The following is a 13,695-nucleotide window of genomic DNA, read 5'->3' on the forward strand; positions in this document are numbered from 1 at the left end:
ATCTCCGTGGCCAAGTTAAATAAAACCCCACGACAGCGACTTTCCACGCCCTGCAGGAGTTATAAACCCATGTTATAGCTGCTCAGAAATGAGCAGAAAAGGGCCCATTTAATTTGGCAAGCCACAGATGTGGCCAAAATGTATCTGCTTGGCTTTTTGTCAAGCCAGACCCCCACCAGCTGAGAGGACCTCAAAGGAGCTCAGCCCCAACAGAGGCATTTGGGGAAACTACGCTGCCTGGGGAGGCTGGATCCTGCCTCTGGACATGGATCCCTGGCTGGGTTAAGGTTGATTTGGCTTTTTGCATCATCTGAAGGGTGGGAATCACTGTCCTTTAGGGTCAAAGCAGTTTTGGCTACCTCATTGGATGGCATGGTCTGAGCTGAGCTGCCCCCAAAGAGGCTTGGGGCTGAGGTTTATAAGGTCGTTCAACTTTCACTGCCTTTTGATGAGCCTTTGGAAACCACTTGGAAAAAGAGCTCCTTGGTTTTTTTGTCGGGGCTAAATGGTTTTGATGAACAATGTGGTGGTTTTTTATACCTCCTTCCCTTGCCCCACCTGTGGGTGAGATCAGCACCTGCCTCCGGAGGAGGAAGGCTCTAATGAATTGCAAAAGGATGCGACTGTACCTGCCTTCTCCAGGCTACATTTTAGTGAGCTCCTTCCATTATTATTTTTTTTTTCCAAGTCAGTGATGGAAAATCTCTATAAATTCCTTATTCTTGCAGCTTATGGTGCCCCTGAAAGTGAAAACACCTGGTTTCAAAGGGCAATCCTAACTCTTAATTGCTCTTAATAGCATATTTTGATTTTATGGACAGGATAATGTGTCTTGGGGGCTCAGTTTGCTTGGCAAAGGAAACTGGGCTTTTCTGGTGCTTTGAAGTTTGAGTTTAGGAAGGTTTTTGGTAGAGGAGGAAGGTTTTTGGTGAAAGAGTCAGGGCCCTTTCCCACATGTCTCTGTCCCCTTCATAAGCTGCAGCAGCTTTTCAGGGACTCAGCTGGTGGGGATGGGTCAGAAATTATCTCAGACAACACCTTTGTCCACTCCTAATGCACCAAAATCCAGAGATACCCTGTGCCATTCCTGTTTTGAAGGGCCGAGCAACTTTAATTCTTAAAAGATTAATACAGTAGAATTGCAATACTATTGATATACTGTTATTTTCCATCTTGATCCATCCCCAGATGCAGCAGGAATGGCTCCCTTCAGGCCATTCATAATTGGCAAATGCTTTTAAGACCTTTAACAGTCGCATGCTCCGTTTTGCAAGGTGCCTGGTTTATTGTCTGAAAGAGTCGCGCTGAGAAATTGCTTCACTAATGTTTTGCAAGGGACCAAACTGAGTGATTGATGGACAGAATTCAAGTCACTGATAGCTGGTCACTTAATCTGCAATCAGTTCTGTCCTGATCAATTTGAGAGGCAGCGAGGAGGAGATGTGGAGATTTACCTTTACTGCAGCAGCTATCGAGGGATTACTGCCCAGAGAAGCCAAAACCAGGGCTGGGTTGTTTGCAGGGGTCAGTGAGGTTAATCCCAGCTGTGGATCTGGATTTTTGCCTTTAATATCTAGGTTTATGGTTGCCAATATCAAGGATAGGTCTTTAGCCTTACCTGTTGCTCGATCCCTCCCTGATGCCCTCGATCCCTCCCTGATGCCCTCGATCCCTCCCTGATGCCCTCGATCCCTCCCTGATGCCCTCGATCCCTCCCTGATGCCCTCGATCTCTGCCTGCCCCAAGTAAAGGCTTTTCCATCACCTTTTCAAACTCCCCTTTGCTTTGCAATGAATCTTTGCAGTATAACTTATTTGCATTTTGACTGCTCTGTTGCTGTGACAAACACCTGGGCTGGGCCACGTGGGTTGGGCTGCACCTGCCGACCCAGCGCCGGGCTTGGGCTGCTGGATTTTCACTTTCATTTTCCAAGGACCAACTCAGAGGGGCTGGGGGACAAATTCCCTAGTGCAGCACCAATGCTTTGTCTCACCCCTTTTAAGTGAGACTCAGTTGTCCACAAGCCTTTAATTTAAAACCCAGCCTAGGGTTTGGGGAGCCAGGGATGCTCCAGAGGTGTGAACCCATCCCAAAAGCTGCTGCAGGAGAGACTTGATGCAATATGGGCACAAACCCCATTGGAGACTTTCTGCTGGGGTTCTTCTCTTCCCCCTTGCAAAGACAGACAGTCCCTGGCTGGGATTACTCCCTGACAACAAAAGTTCAGCAGCTCTTTGTTTTGTCCCTGCAATCTTTTGCAATAGAAAGCAATTACAGCTAAGGGCTCACAGGCTCTGCCTCCCCAACTTGATTTGCCTTGTCACGTCCCATTAACTTTGAATTCAGCACTAATCCCTGCCCTGAAATATATAATGAAAGACATTCAAAATATATCAAAATGGCATTGGTATTGATTTATTAATGCTAGGGAATGCTGCCCTAATTGAATTTAGGTCCAGGAAGTAAGTTAATGCAGCTGACAGTGATACAGGAATCCAATCTCCCCAGTGCACAGAGTTAGGACTTTTTTTTTCTCTCTTTGTTGTCAGTTGGATAAATAACAAATCAATTTAAATTTCAACGAGGTTGCTAAAAACAAGGCAGCACCTGCCTGGGCCAATCACTCGGCTGGGGTTTCGGCTGCCACTGAAGGTCAGGGAGGTTCTGCAGGAGATGGAGGATGTCCTCGAGTCTTGCTGGGGGGTTCTTGGTGCTGACCTCTCCCTGGAGGCTGAGGACCATGTGTCTTGCTGCAGTCCAGATTGGTGACTTGGTTGATAAATGCTTTTGTAGGTAACAGTTATTCTCCCATTGGTTCTAACCCAGGAGGCTTGGAGGCTTCTCCTCCTCCAACTGCTCCTGGACTATGGGGACAGCAGTCGTGGGGCTGTGCTGGGGCAGTGCAGGTCTCTTTTCTGGGTTCCAGGTTTCTCTCTCTCTCTCTCTCTCTCTCTCTCTCTCTCTCTCTCTCTCTCTGCCTGACCTGCTCAGAAACTCTTCTCTTCCCTGTTTTTTAGGGGTGCAATCAGAGGTCTCTGCAAAGCAGCAGGAGCTGCCATTCAGAGCTTGGTTGTGCCTTGACTTTGAGCTGTTGAACACGTTCATTAACACTGGTTTCATGTTTAGGCTAAACGAGTCACAAATGCTTGTTGCTAATCAGGTATAGGACTAAGCAACCAATATTGCTACCCCAGAACTGCACAGCCCAGTTGTTCAGTCATCTTTTTTAATTCCTCAGGTCTTTATTTTTTTTTTAAGCCCTGAGACCCAAGGCTTGTGTTTGCAATCCAGCCCTGTTGGGGTTGGTATGGTCAAGAAGGCAGAGGAGCCCGAGTTAATTAAATCAACAGCTAACAGTGGAGGTTACCCACAAAAGTGAACCTTGGTGCCCCTAAAACCACTGACCAGAGAATGGCTGGAAAAAAACAAAACCACAGTTGGAGTGAAATGGAAAAAGAAATCTTCAGCTCTATATCACTTCAGCTAGCCACAGGTATCAGAATATTAATTGCTCTTTGACTTGATTTTGTTGTGGGATTAAGGGCACATTGTGGCTTATGAAGATATTCTAGGAGCCACAAGGATGGATGCAAAATCCATCTGTTAAGCATTTCTTTGCCTGTTGAAATCCAGGATGCTGCTGCAGGAGCTCCAGCCTCAGGTTGCAGTGACTCTCCTGGCACAGCTGGGGTCACGGAGCAGCCGCTCCCGCTCTCCCGACCCGTGTGTCTCCCTCTGGCAGCTCCAAGCTCCTCGTCCCTGGGGGGCAGGTTGGGAATTGAGTGTCATTTCCCCCAAGGTTTTGGATGCTGTATTGATTTGCTGGCTCTGCCCGCAGTGAAAACTCACTGGTGGAAACCAGTGCAGGGTCCTGCCTCTTCCCTCTATTCCCAAATGCACAAGTTGCTGATGGATGGACCATCAGGGAAACGTGCAGGGAGGTTCCCATGGCTGGGAGGGCACCAGAGGCTATAAAACACAGGGGACACTTTAGAGAATCACAGGCTGCTGGGGGTTGGAAGGGACCTCTGGAGATGATCCAGTCCAACCCTTCTGCTAGAGTAGGATCCCCAAGAGCAGATCCCACAGGAACATGTCCAGGTGGGTTTGGAATGTTTCCAGGGATGGGGACTCCACAGCCTCCCTGGGCAACCTGTCCCAGGGCTCTGGTACCCTCAGAGTAAAGAAGTATTTTCACATATTTAGGTTAAGTATAAATTTAAGTTAAATCCCTGTTTCTGACAGGAATGAGCTACACAACAAGTTTTCCACTCTCCTGCAGCAGGCTGGTGCCAGCTGATGCTGGAGAACCCATCCCTTCCTTCTCCCTGGGCCCCTCCATCCCTTCCTTCTCCCTGGGCCCCTCCATCCCTTCCTTCTCCCTGGGCCCCTCCATCCCTTCCTTCTCCCTGGGCCCCTCCATCCCTTCCTTCTCCCTGGGCCCCTCCATCCCTTCCTTCTCCCTGGGCCCCTCCATCCCTTCCTTCTCCCAGGCATCCCCATGACACTCTGCTCTGTGTTGATGGATGTGAGGAACACTCACAGCCTGAGCATGTCTCTAGCCCGTGTGTGGCCAGCAGTGGGAGTTTTCCTGAGGACAGAGGCAGCTGGGAGCTGCTGAGCAACAAGCCAAGCTGCCTCCAGCCCCATGTTTTCCAAGCCAGGAGCCATGGAGAGCAGCGGGCACCTCGGGGCCGCGCGTCGCTCCCCGCCCAGCGGCGGCTGCCGGGGGCTGTCGCTCGGTGCCTGTTTCAAACTCATAAATCCAAGAGATCAGAGCAGGGGGATCCAGTCCAGCCCATAAGTCATGGGATGTCAAATAAAACTGCGGACGTTAAAAACTTTACTGCAAGTGAATAGTTTTAATTTCCTGGGTACAACAGCTGGGTTGACACTAATGGCAGATGAAAGCAGAGATTTCCCGGTCGCTCCAGCCCCAGCCTGGACAGATGCAGCCAGGAGCTCAGGCTGTTAACAATGCAGCTCTTTATCCCCTGAAACTTGGATCCATTAACCCCAAAGATGTTAATTACAACCAAAATTACCTATGAAAGACCTTGCTGAGGAGCCTGAATGTTTGCAGCCAGTAATAACTTTATTTTTTCCATAATGCTGGTGCCATTTGTTTGGTGGGAGCTTTGGGGTTGTTTTCATTTTTGGTTGAGGGTTTTTGTTGTTGTTTTTGTTTTTTTTTTTTCTGTTGCTGGTTTTGTTTTTAATGTGTTTCACTAATGTGATAATTAACATCTTCTGCCTGGCCCTGACTGTGGCCCGGAGGCTTCGTGCCCACTGTGGGGGTTCACTGCAGTGGCCTTCGTGCCCATCAGTGGCCTTGGAGGAGGATGATGAATGGGTATTGGGAGGGCAGAGTAAAGAAAAGATGTTGGGTAATTTGGGGTTTGCAACTGCTGGGATCTGACTTCGAAGCACTGAGGGGGTTTGTGCCTGGAGGGGCCCCTGGGGATGCTCTGCATGGCTCCATGGACAGTGGGGGCAGAGCAGGTTTGGGCTGAGGTCAGCTTGTGGTACCTGAGGAGAGCTCAGTGTCCCTGGGGAGCCTTTAGGGTCAAGCACCTGCTCCAAGACCTGTTCTTGAGCCATGTTGAGCCCTTTGTGCTGGGAAGGACTTGCCCTTTGCAGGGGCTCCACAACCATTTAACGACCAGGACAAGAGGAAGCTGTTTGCATCCCAGCTCTCACCCAACCTCTTCTGCTCTCATTGGGATTTTATTGCTTCTTTTCATCTCAGTGGCCTGGGGGAGGACGTGCAGCCTGGGCTGTCTGCTGGCCTGATGGCAACTGTGTGGGGACAGCTGATCCAGCACCCTTTAGGCTGATGTCAGGACTTGAGTCAAGCCCTTCTTTGCAGCCCCTTCCCTGCTTTAGTTGTTTGTCTTGGTTGGAGGGCTCCTCCCAGACATGGGGGATGCTCAGAGGTGACCTGCTCTCCTGGGAGATGGACCAGACAATGAATTGAGGAGCTTGCTGAGCCTGTTTCTCCCCCATGAGCAGAGAGGATGCTGCTTATGGAAGTGGGAGAAGAGCTGTGAAGCTAAAGAAGAAGTAGGATGTTGGCAAACCACTTTGTCTGGCTTTGTCTCCAAGCACAACCCTGAGAGGTGGCTGTGGGGGACAGTGGCCCTGTATGCCCTGTGCTCAATCAGCAGAGCAGAGGGAAGTTGTGTTGGTGGCCAAGGGTGGGTTTTGGGTTCATGGTGGCTCTGTTGTGCCCTTGTCCTCCTGAGCAGCCTGGGATGATGCTTGGGACCCATTCCCCTGGGCAAGGGAGAAGGGAAGCCCTGGGTGTGGCCCCCACTACCTGCTGAGCATCTCCTCGTGATTTGGGGTGGCTGAAGGGATCACAAGGCTCCCCAGCACTATTCAGGTCCTCTTGGCTGTTGGAGCAGGATGGGAGAGCTTGGCTTGTCACTTGTTTTTAGGCATTAACATCTACAATTGCAGAGCCCTCGGGGAGCTCGGAGCGGAAAATCCTGTGTTCCTCATCCCAGCCCACCCCTTGCTTAATGAGCACATTAACAACAAGCCCCTGTTTATTTATATCAATTTCAAAATCTCCAAAGACACTCCTATATATAAGCAGGGCATCAGATCCCATCCCTGTAATGGGTCATTAATGTATTTTAAGTGAGAGAGACAAGTTCATGTTGGCAGAGAGGAGGATCAAAAATGCTTTTATAGCAAAATGACCAAGAGTGCCTTTTTGATTGCTTCTAAATTCCCAGTGAATAAATGAATAATAGAAAAATAAATGAATAATAGATATATCAGCGGGTTCGATGTTGCAGTGCAAGGATAGTAAGTCACCCTGTGCCCCTGCCAGACTATTTGTTTAACAGGACAAACTGGGAAAGTCGATGCAGAAGGTGTGTGGGGACGTGATCGAACTCTCCAGGTGACGTCACCGTGGGAGACAAACTTTGGGTGCTGCTCTGGGTGGTTTCTTGGGGTCCTGTGTCCAGCCTGTGCCCTCAGAGGATGTCAGCCTCTGCCTGAGCGTGTTTCTCCGCATCAGGGCACCCCGTGGCTGCTGCCCTCGGGCTGCTGCGGGCTTTGCTGCGGGGCTGCTGCCTCCGGGGGGTGCGGGGGCCGTGGGCAAGCCCCGACCTTGGGGCTCCAGCTCTCTCCAGGGGTGCCCCTGCCAGAGCCTCCCGTGGCCGGGCTGCTCCGGAGCCATGTGCACTAGAGGGAGACAAAACCCTGCGCTCGGCGGGTGGGTGCGGGGTGGCAGCGGGTGTCCCGTGGGACGGGGACACCGGTCCTGCTGCCGGAGACGCGCGGTGGGCGCTGCCGGGGCTTTTCCCGGCCAGACGCACTGAGGATGCTCCTGCCTGGCGCCAGGAGTTCCTCGAGGGCTCAGGTCCGGGTTTGTGGCTGAGCTGAGCCTGGTCCCTTCACAGCTCGGGGAGGGGGGATGATGTGAGTCGCGGTGCTGGTGCCCGGGCTGCGCTCCCCGCGCCGGCCCCGCGGCCTCGGCTGCTGCTCCTCTCCGGCACCAATCGATGTCCCCAACCACGGTGGCACCCCGCGGGGCCCCGGTCGATAGGCATTAGGGGCCAGGAGGTGGGGCCGTTTGTGGCTTTGCCGTCGGAGCCACCGGCCGCGGCTCGAGGCTCTGAAGCCGCATGGGAAGCGCGGTCGGGGCTCCCGCAGCCGCCACCGCCGTCCTCTCCTCTCCCTGCCTGCCTGTCCTGCCTGCCCATCCTGCCTGCCCGTCCTGCCCGCGCTCCAGTGAGGTTTTCCTGGGGTCTAACCTGCAGGGTTTGGTTTCTGCTCGGCCCACGGGTGAGGCAGTCCCTTGGCAGGCTGTCGTCCCAAGTCACAGCTCGTGACTGCCACTTGTTAATGTAAATAACATCCCCTTGCCGAGGGGATGCTCTTTTTTCTGGATGTTTTATCCCAAAGGAATATAACAAGTATGGGTGAGAACAAATACGGTTGATTTTTGGCTGTAATCCATCTCCACTCATCACCTTGCTGACACAGGGAGGCTGAGCACCTTCCCAGTGCTGGGTTTGCTGGCATGTAGATTGAGTTATTAAATCTGATTTTATTTAGTTATTTATTCTTTAGACCCCCTAAAAAAAAAACAACAACCCTAACAACCCAAACTAACAAAAAACCCCACCCTCATCTAGAAGTTACTCAAGGAGGTGGCATTTCCCAGCCCATCTCTGCACCCCACCTCTCTGCTCCAGGCTCTCCATGTGAATCCTTTAGGGCTTCAGGGCTGTTTTGCCAGATGGCAGTGTCAGATTGGGTCTGAGCCTTTCCCATCCCGAGTCCCCTCTTTCTGTGGGGTTTGTTGGTTTGTTCTCTTGCCTTTTGCTCTATTTCTGCTCCATAGAAAACCCGTTGCCACCCTGCACGCTCAGCCACCCAGGGTGGCCTTGAAGCAAAAATCACCCAGAAATATAAAATAAATCAAACAAGCAGAGGCTGTTCCCCTTAGCAGGGCTGAGGCTTTTCTCTTCCTTTTTCCACTCTTTGCCCATGACCACAAAGCCAGAAACCAGCTTTCATTTCTGAACTGCTGCTGAGGTGCTCAGGTGATGCTCTGCTCCTCCACTGGCTGCGGCGCCGGGCTGGGCACGATGCAGCTGGAGTGTTGCCAGCAGTGCCCTGCTCCTGCACGTGGGAATGACAGCGACGAGCTTTGCCCTCCGTACTGGAGCACCCAGGAGAGAGACGTAGAAACGGCCCCTGGCAAGTTTTAGGGAAGGGTTTTGAAGCAGCAGCCTGCAGCAGGGTTTGGTCCAGGTGTCAGACGCTGTCGCTGTGTTTCAGCCCAGAATATCCTCTGTGGTTGGTTTGAGGGCTGAGGGATGCAAACGAGCTCTTGCTTTAGTTTGTTTATTTGTTTAGAGCCACAGTCTGTCTTTTTTTTGTTTTTTTTTCTTTTGGCTCCTAATTTGGACTCGTCCAAGCAGCCTCGTTTGTTTAGGTGGCCCATCTGTACCAGGGCTTGAAAGGAGCTTTTCCTGGGATGTTTTTCTTAGGCACTGAGAGCACCCAGTGAGGCTGTCAGCTCCTGTGGGCTCAGTGCTGGGGGAATGTGGTCAGGGAGGCATAGGCTGTGGTGGCTCCTCCATCTCTGTCCCTGGGATCCCAGGGCCAGGTGTCAGCTCTGAGTTTTTAGGACACAGAAAAAGCCACATGAAAGCCCAGGATCTCTGTGGCACATGCAGGCAGTTCCCCCCAGCACCCCACTGGGGCAATGGGGAGAGGAGATTCATTAGGACACCTTGCTAGTCCACAGCCAAGGTCCCAAAGCAGCCCCCGCTGACCACCTCAGGTCCTCATGCCCCTCTAGCCCTGTTCTACAGGACCACCAAGCCGTAACATCCTCAGGTGCCATCCTAAAGCCTTTCCCATCACTGGCGCGCTGGTGGTAACATCTGGGAGGGATTTTCCATCCAGCTTGAGTAAGTCATGGTGATGCTCAACTCAGCCTCTCTGCAGGAGAGAGATCCTTTGCTGTGAGATCCTGGAGGTGTCACCTTGCATTTCAAGGAAAAACTCCATGTTGAGTCAGGGGAGAGGGGAGAAAGCTCCAGTTTTCCGTTTTCTTAATAGTTTGTTTGTACATTTGATGAAAATGGCTGTGTCATTAGAAACCACAGGTTCCCCACGGCTGACATCTCCATTAATGAAGAAATCATTGCTATTTGCAGGTCAAGAACTGTGGTTTGCAACCAGCTACACTAATGAAGACTGTGGCCTCACCTGGCTCCGCACCAGCACCCGTGGAGAATGTGACCCACGCACCCAGTAAATGGTGTGGCAGCAGGACCAGCTCTTCCCCACTCCCTCCCAGCAGGAAGGCTGTAGGTCACAGGTGGGTTTCTCATGGCACCTGAGACCCCTGGACACATCCTGAGCCATGTGGGCTGGTTTTGTGGCCGATGGTTGCCAGGGAGCAGCCGTCCCCGTCCTGCCCTCGCTCCCTCGTGCGCTGCCGAGGGAAAGAGCTTCCGGGTAGGGTGAACCAGGGAAGGAGCAAAGTGATGCTGCAGGTTTTTAAGGGCTTCCCACGGGTTATGCACCTGGGAGGTGGATAGAGAGGAGTGTGGCTGGTGCTGCACAGCCCCCAGCCCCACAGCAGCTCCGCTCATCCCCCGGTGCCAGGGCTCTGCCATGGCCCTGGTGCTGCTCTTGCTACTGCCCACGTGGCAGAGTGATCTGCCTGCAAGGACACAGTGCTGGCCCTGGCTCCAGGTGTTCCTCTAGAGCTGGGCTTGGTGAGAGGTTTCCTTTAAACCATCCCATCCACCCTGTGTTCACTGGCACAGGGAGACATCCAGCCAGTCACCCACGCAGCCACCCACCCTTCAGGTGTCGGTGGGTGTCAGGCTCATCTTAGAGATTTAAAAAATGCATTTCAGTCCACTGAGGACCTCTGCACCTCTCATTTGCTGTTCTGGGCATTGCTGGGAGGTGAAGCAGAGCAAGCTGGGGCAGGTCCTGCCCTCGCAGGCAGCCATGGTGTGATGTTCCTCCAAACTGGGTACCCACATGGGACCCAAACCAAGGCCTGGCGTTCAGGGTCTTAATATTTAAGACTAAAACACCAGCCGTGGGATATCCTGTGGGGAGGGGTACAGCCAGAGAAGTGGCAGCTCCTTATGCTCTCCATGAGGGATGTTCCTTCCAAGCCAACAATCCCCAGGCAGTTCCTTGATGCCAAAACCCACCAAAACCCAACTCCCCCGACCCCTTGGCCCCCCAGGAACTGCGTTTCCTCAGGCAGAAGCAGAGTGAAGCCTTGACCACACCGATACGTTTCTTCTCCTGGTGAGTGATTTTGGGGCAGGTCACCAGCCCCTGATGGGCAAAGTTTCTTCTTGTGGTGGGTCAGTGCTGAGGGCCACGGCTGGGAGAAACCCGGGGGGAGGCACCAACTTTTGGTCTTACATCTCAAAACATCCATCCCTGTTTCTTAACACAAAAGGAGGAATGTGCAGTTATGTGATCACAGTTTGCTGCAGTGAATTATTTAGTCAATCTGTCCCGGAGCATGTTGTTGAGGCTAATGTTGCTTGTACTAATGTAGGAAATCATTAAAGATCAATAAAGAAATCATTAGCAGTGTGACGCCCTCACCCAACCGCCTGAGCTACAGATACACCACTTAATCCGGCCATAAAAACAGCACCATGAGCTCATTTTAATGGGTGTCAGCAAGATTGATTGGCCAGGGGCAAAGGTTATAACAGCAATTTGGGAGCAGGACCACTAATGCACTTGTAACTCTGTGGTACACTTTAATGCAAGTTAAACAGAAAATGCCCTCGAAACCGCAGCGAGTTCCTCCTGTGCAGACGGTTTAAAAGACTTTGGATGTCACGTAGGATTTGGGGATGGAAATAGCACAGCAGAGCAGATGGGGTTTACTTAGTTAAAGCAAAACGAGCTGTAAGGCTGCTCAATAGAGACGACTCAGAGAGGTTGTAGAGTCTCCTTTCAAGACCCATCTGGATGCATTTCTGTGTGACCTGCCCCAGGTGATCCTGCTCTGGCAGGGGGTTGGACTGGATGATCTCCAGAGGTCCCTTCCAACCCCAACCATTCCATGATTCTATGATTCTCTAACTCCAGGCAGCCTCTAGTGAGGCTGGAGCTACTAGGGACGGGGGGTTTGGTCCCCTACCTGGTTGTCCCTTCTCCAGCTGCAATGGGGCTTTGCTGCTTTGGATTGATGTCACGGGCCATTTGGCCCCTCTCACTTTGCAGGCATTTTCTTTTCCTGAGTGCTGTGAGCACTCAAGGGGTGCCCCAATTTTTGGAGGGCTTTCATGGCTTTTCCCTCTTCCCAGATGCACATCAGGCTGTGGGGTTTTCCTGGTTTGGCTTCATCCTGGCTCAAAACAGGACAGGGGTGACCTTGGCCAGTGCCTCAGTTTCCCCATCTGTGAAATGAGCTCAGTGACACTTTGTGCTGGGTTGTGCTGTGGAGCAGTGTCACCAGCAGGTCACTTCCCAGCACTGGTGGAGGGAGCTGAAGATCCTCCAGGCACTGGTGCTCCCCTGGCTCTGAGAAGTTTCCTGCACAGGGCTGGCTCCCTCTTCTCAACCCCGTAGAAATACCAAAGACTCAGGAAAAGCTGTATTTACATAAGGAGGCCACATCTCCCTACCATCCTGATGAAGGGCATTGGATTGAGTAGACAAATCCCAATACCGAGGAGGGGAAATTGTGGTGGTACCAGAAGCACACTAAAGCAATTAGTGGGCAGTGTTGCTGGGCTCCACTGTTAAATTCTGTGGTCACTCACATTTAATGAAACCCCATCCCAACGAAGACACATCAGCTGTGACCTCCTCATACTTCACGTTGGCCACAGACGCACCACAGCGGTATCAAGAGTGATTCGAGGCATTAAAGGCAAATTACTTATTGCAAGAGAGTGCCTAATGAAACAGCACAACCCAACTGACCAAACTCAGCCAGCCTGAAATAATGGGAGTGTGGTTTCTTCTTTCCTTGCTCGTCGGGTTTAAATTAATGGTGTAGGGATAAAGTCTTCTGTTAATTAGTCTTTTCGTTAGAAGTTCCTTCCTTTGGGGTGAGGGGCTGGCTTGGGAGGTTTTGCCCCAGTCTGGGATGTATTGGGACAAGTTTGGAATTGGTTTGGGTTTGTTTCCACACAAGAGCTGACATGCTGCAGCTCAGTTCCCATCAGGGAAGCATTTGTTCCCTCCCTGCCTTGAAACATACCATGAAACCATCTCTGTTCTCATATATCCTCTTTCTTGACAGGACCGAAGTATCGGAGCCACGTAACAAGTTGAGCATCAATTTGCAATTAATTGACTCAGCTGAAATTTATGGGATTATTCCCAGGCAAGAGAAGAGCTCAGCTTGTTGGCTATCCAAATTGCCCTTCCCAATTGTTTTTTTTTAGGCTGCTGCTGCTCTTGAACCTGCTGGGACTGTCCATGTGGATTTTGCTGCTGTTTGCTGCTCGGGAAGTGTCTTGGCTTTGCAAATGCTGGTTCAGATGCAACTTTCAGCCCCAAATCTGAAGCTGGTCGAGTCATTCCCAGGACAGCATGGACCCAAGTCAAGGGAAATGTTGTGATTCACACAGAGCTGTCTCCACCCTTGGCAGCATCCCTGGAATGGGCACAAGCACTGTTGCCTCTAGGCCAAACTAACAGTGTAGGGGGCTTGGCAAAACCTGGATGAGCCACTGACTCATCCAGAAAGTTTGTCTGTTGGTGGTGGGGCAGAGAAGGCAAAAAAAAACCCCTTCCAGTTGATCAGAAATGAAACATTTCTTTTGGGTTAAAATCAAGTAAAACCATCAGGCTGCTCCAGACTCTGGTGCTGCTCTAAAACAGCCACGTTCTGGAGATGGTGCTGCTGGAGAGTGGGGTTTGTCTGGGAAGACCCCGGGCATGGCAGAGGAGGAAGGCTGGGGCTTGGCTCTGTGCCTCACCCTCGCCGCCGCCGCGCCCGGTGGGGATTTTGCCGCCAAGTTCATGGCCATGGTCTTTGGAAAACCCCGTGGGCATCACATCCTCCCTGCCTGGACACCCCTTGGCTGCTGAGGAAGAGCTGGAAAAACTGGAGAATTGGTCAGATCATCCAGGAGCCAAACCCATGGGGAGGTGGTTTTTGGCTGCAAGGCACAGCCCGATTCCAGCAGCCGTCCCCGCTCCCGGCCGCCTGGT

General features: G+C 51.9%; 1 long non-coding RNA gene across 2 annotated transcripts in view; it reads left to right on the top strand.

The window, feature by feature from the left end:
• LOC127393063 (uncharacterized) overlaps nucleotides 1-13,361 on the top strand; it is a 29,717-nt gene extending 16,356 nt beyond the window's left edge. For both annotated transcript variants that reach the window (XR_007891389.1, XR_007891390.1), the window contains exons 3-4: nucleotides 9,693-9,856; nucleotides 12,924-13,361. This is a non-coding gene — a long non-coding RNA (uncharacterized LOC127393063). The remainder of the gene's footprint in view (nucleotides 1-9,692; nucleotides 9,857-12,923) is intronic.
• Nucleotides 13,362-13,695: the final 334 nt, after the last annotated feature.

This window comes from Apus apus, chromosome 21 (assembly GCF_020740795.1).
Source record: "Apus apus isolate bApuApu2 chromosome 21, bApuApu2.pri.cur, whole genome shotgun sequence".
NCBI classification, from domain to species: domain Eukaryota; kingdom Metazoa; phylum Chordata; class Aves; order Apodiformes; family Apodidae; genus Apus; species Apus apus.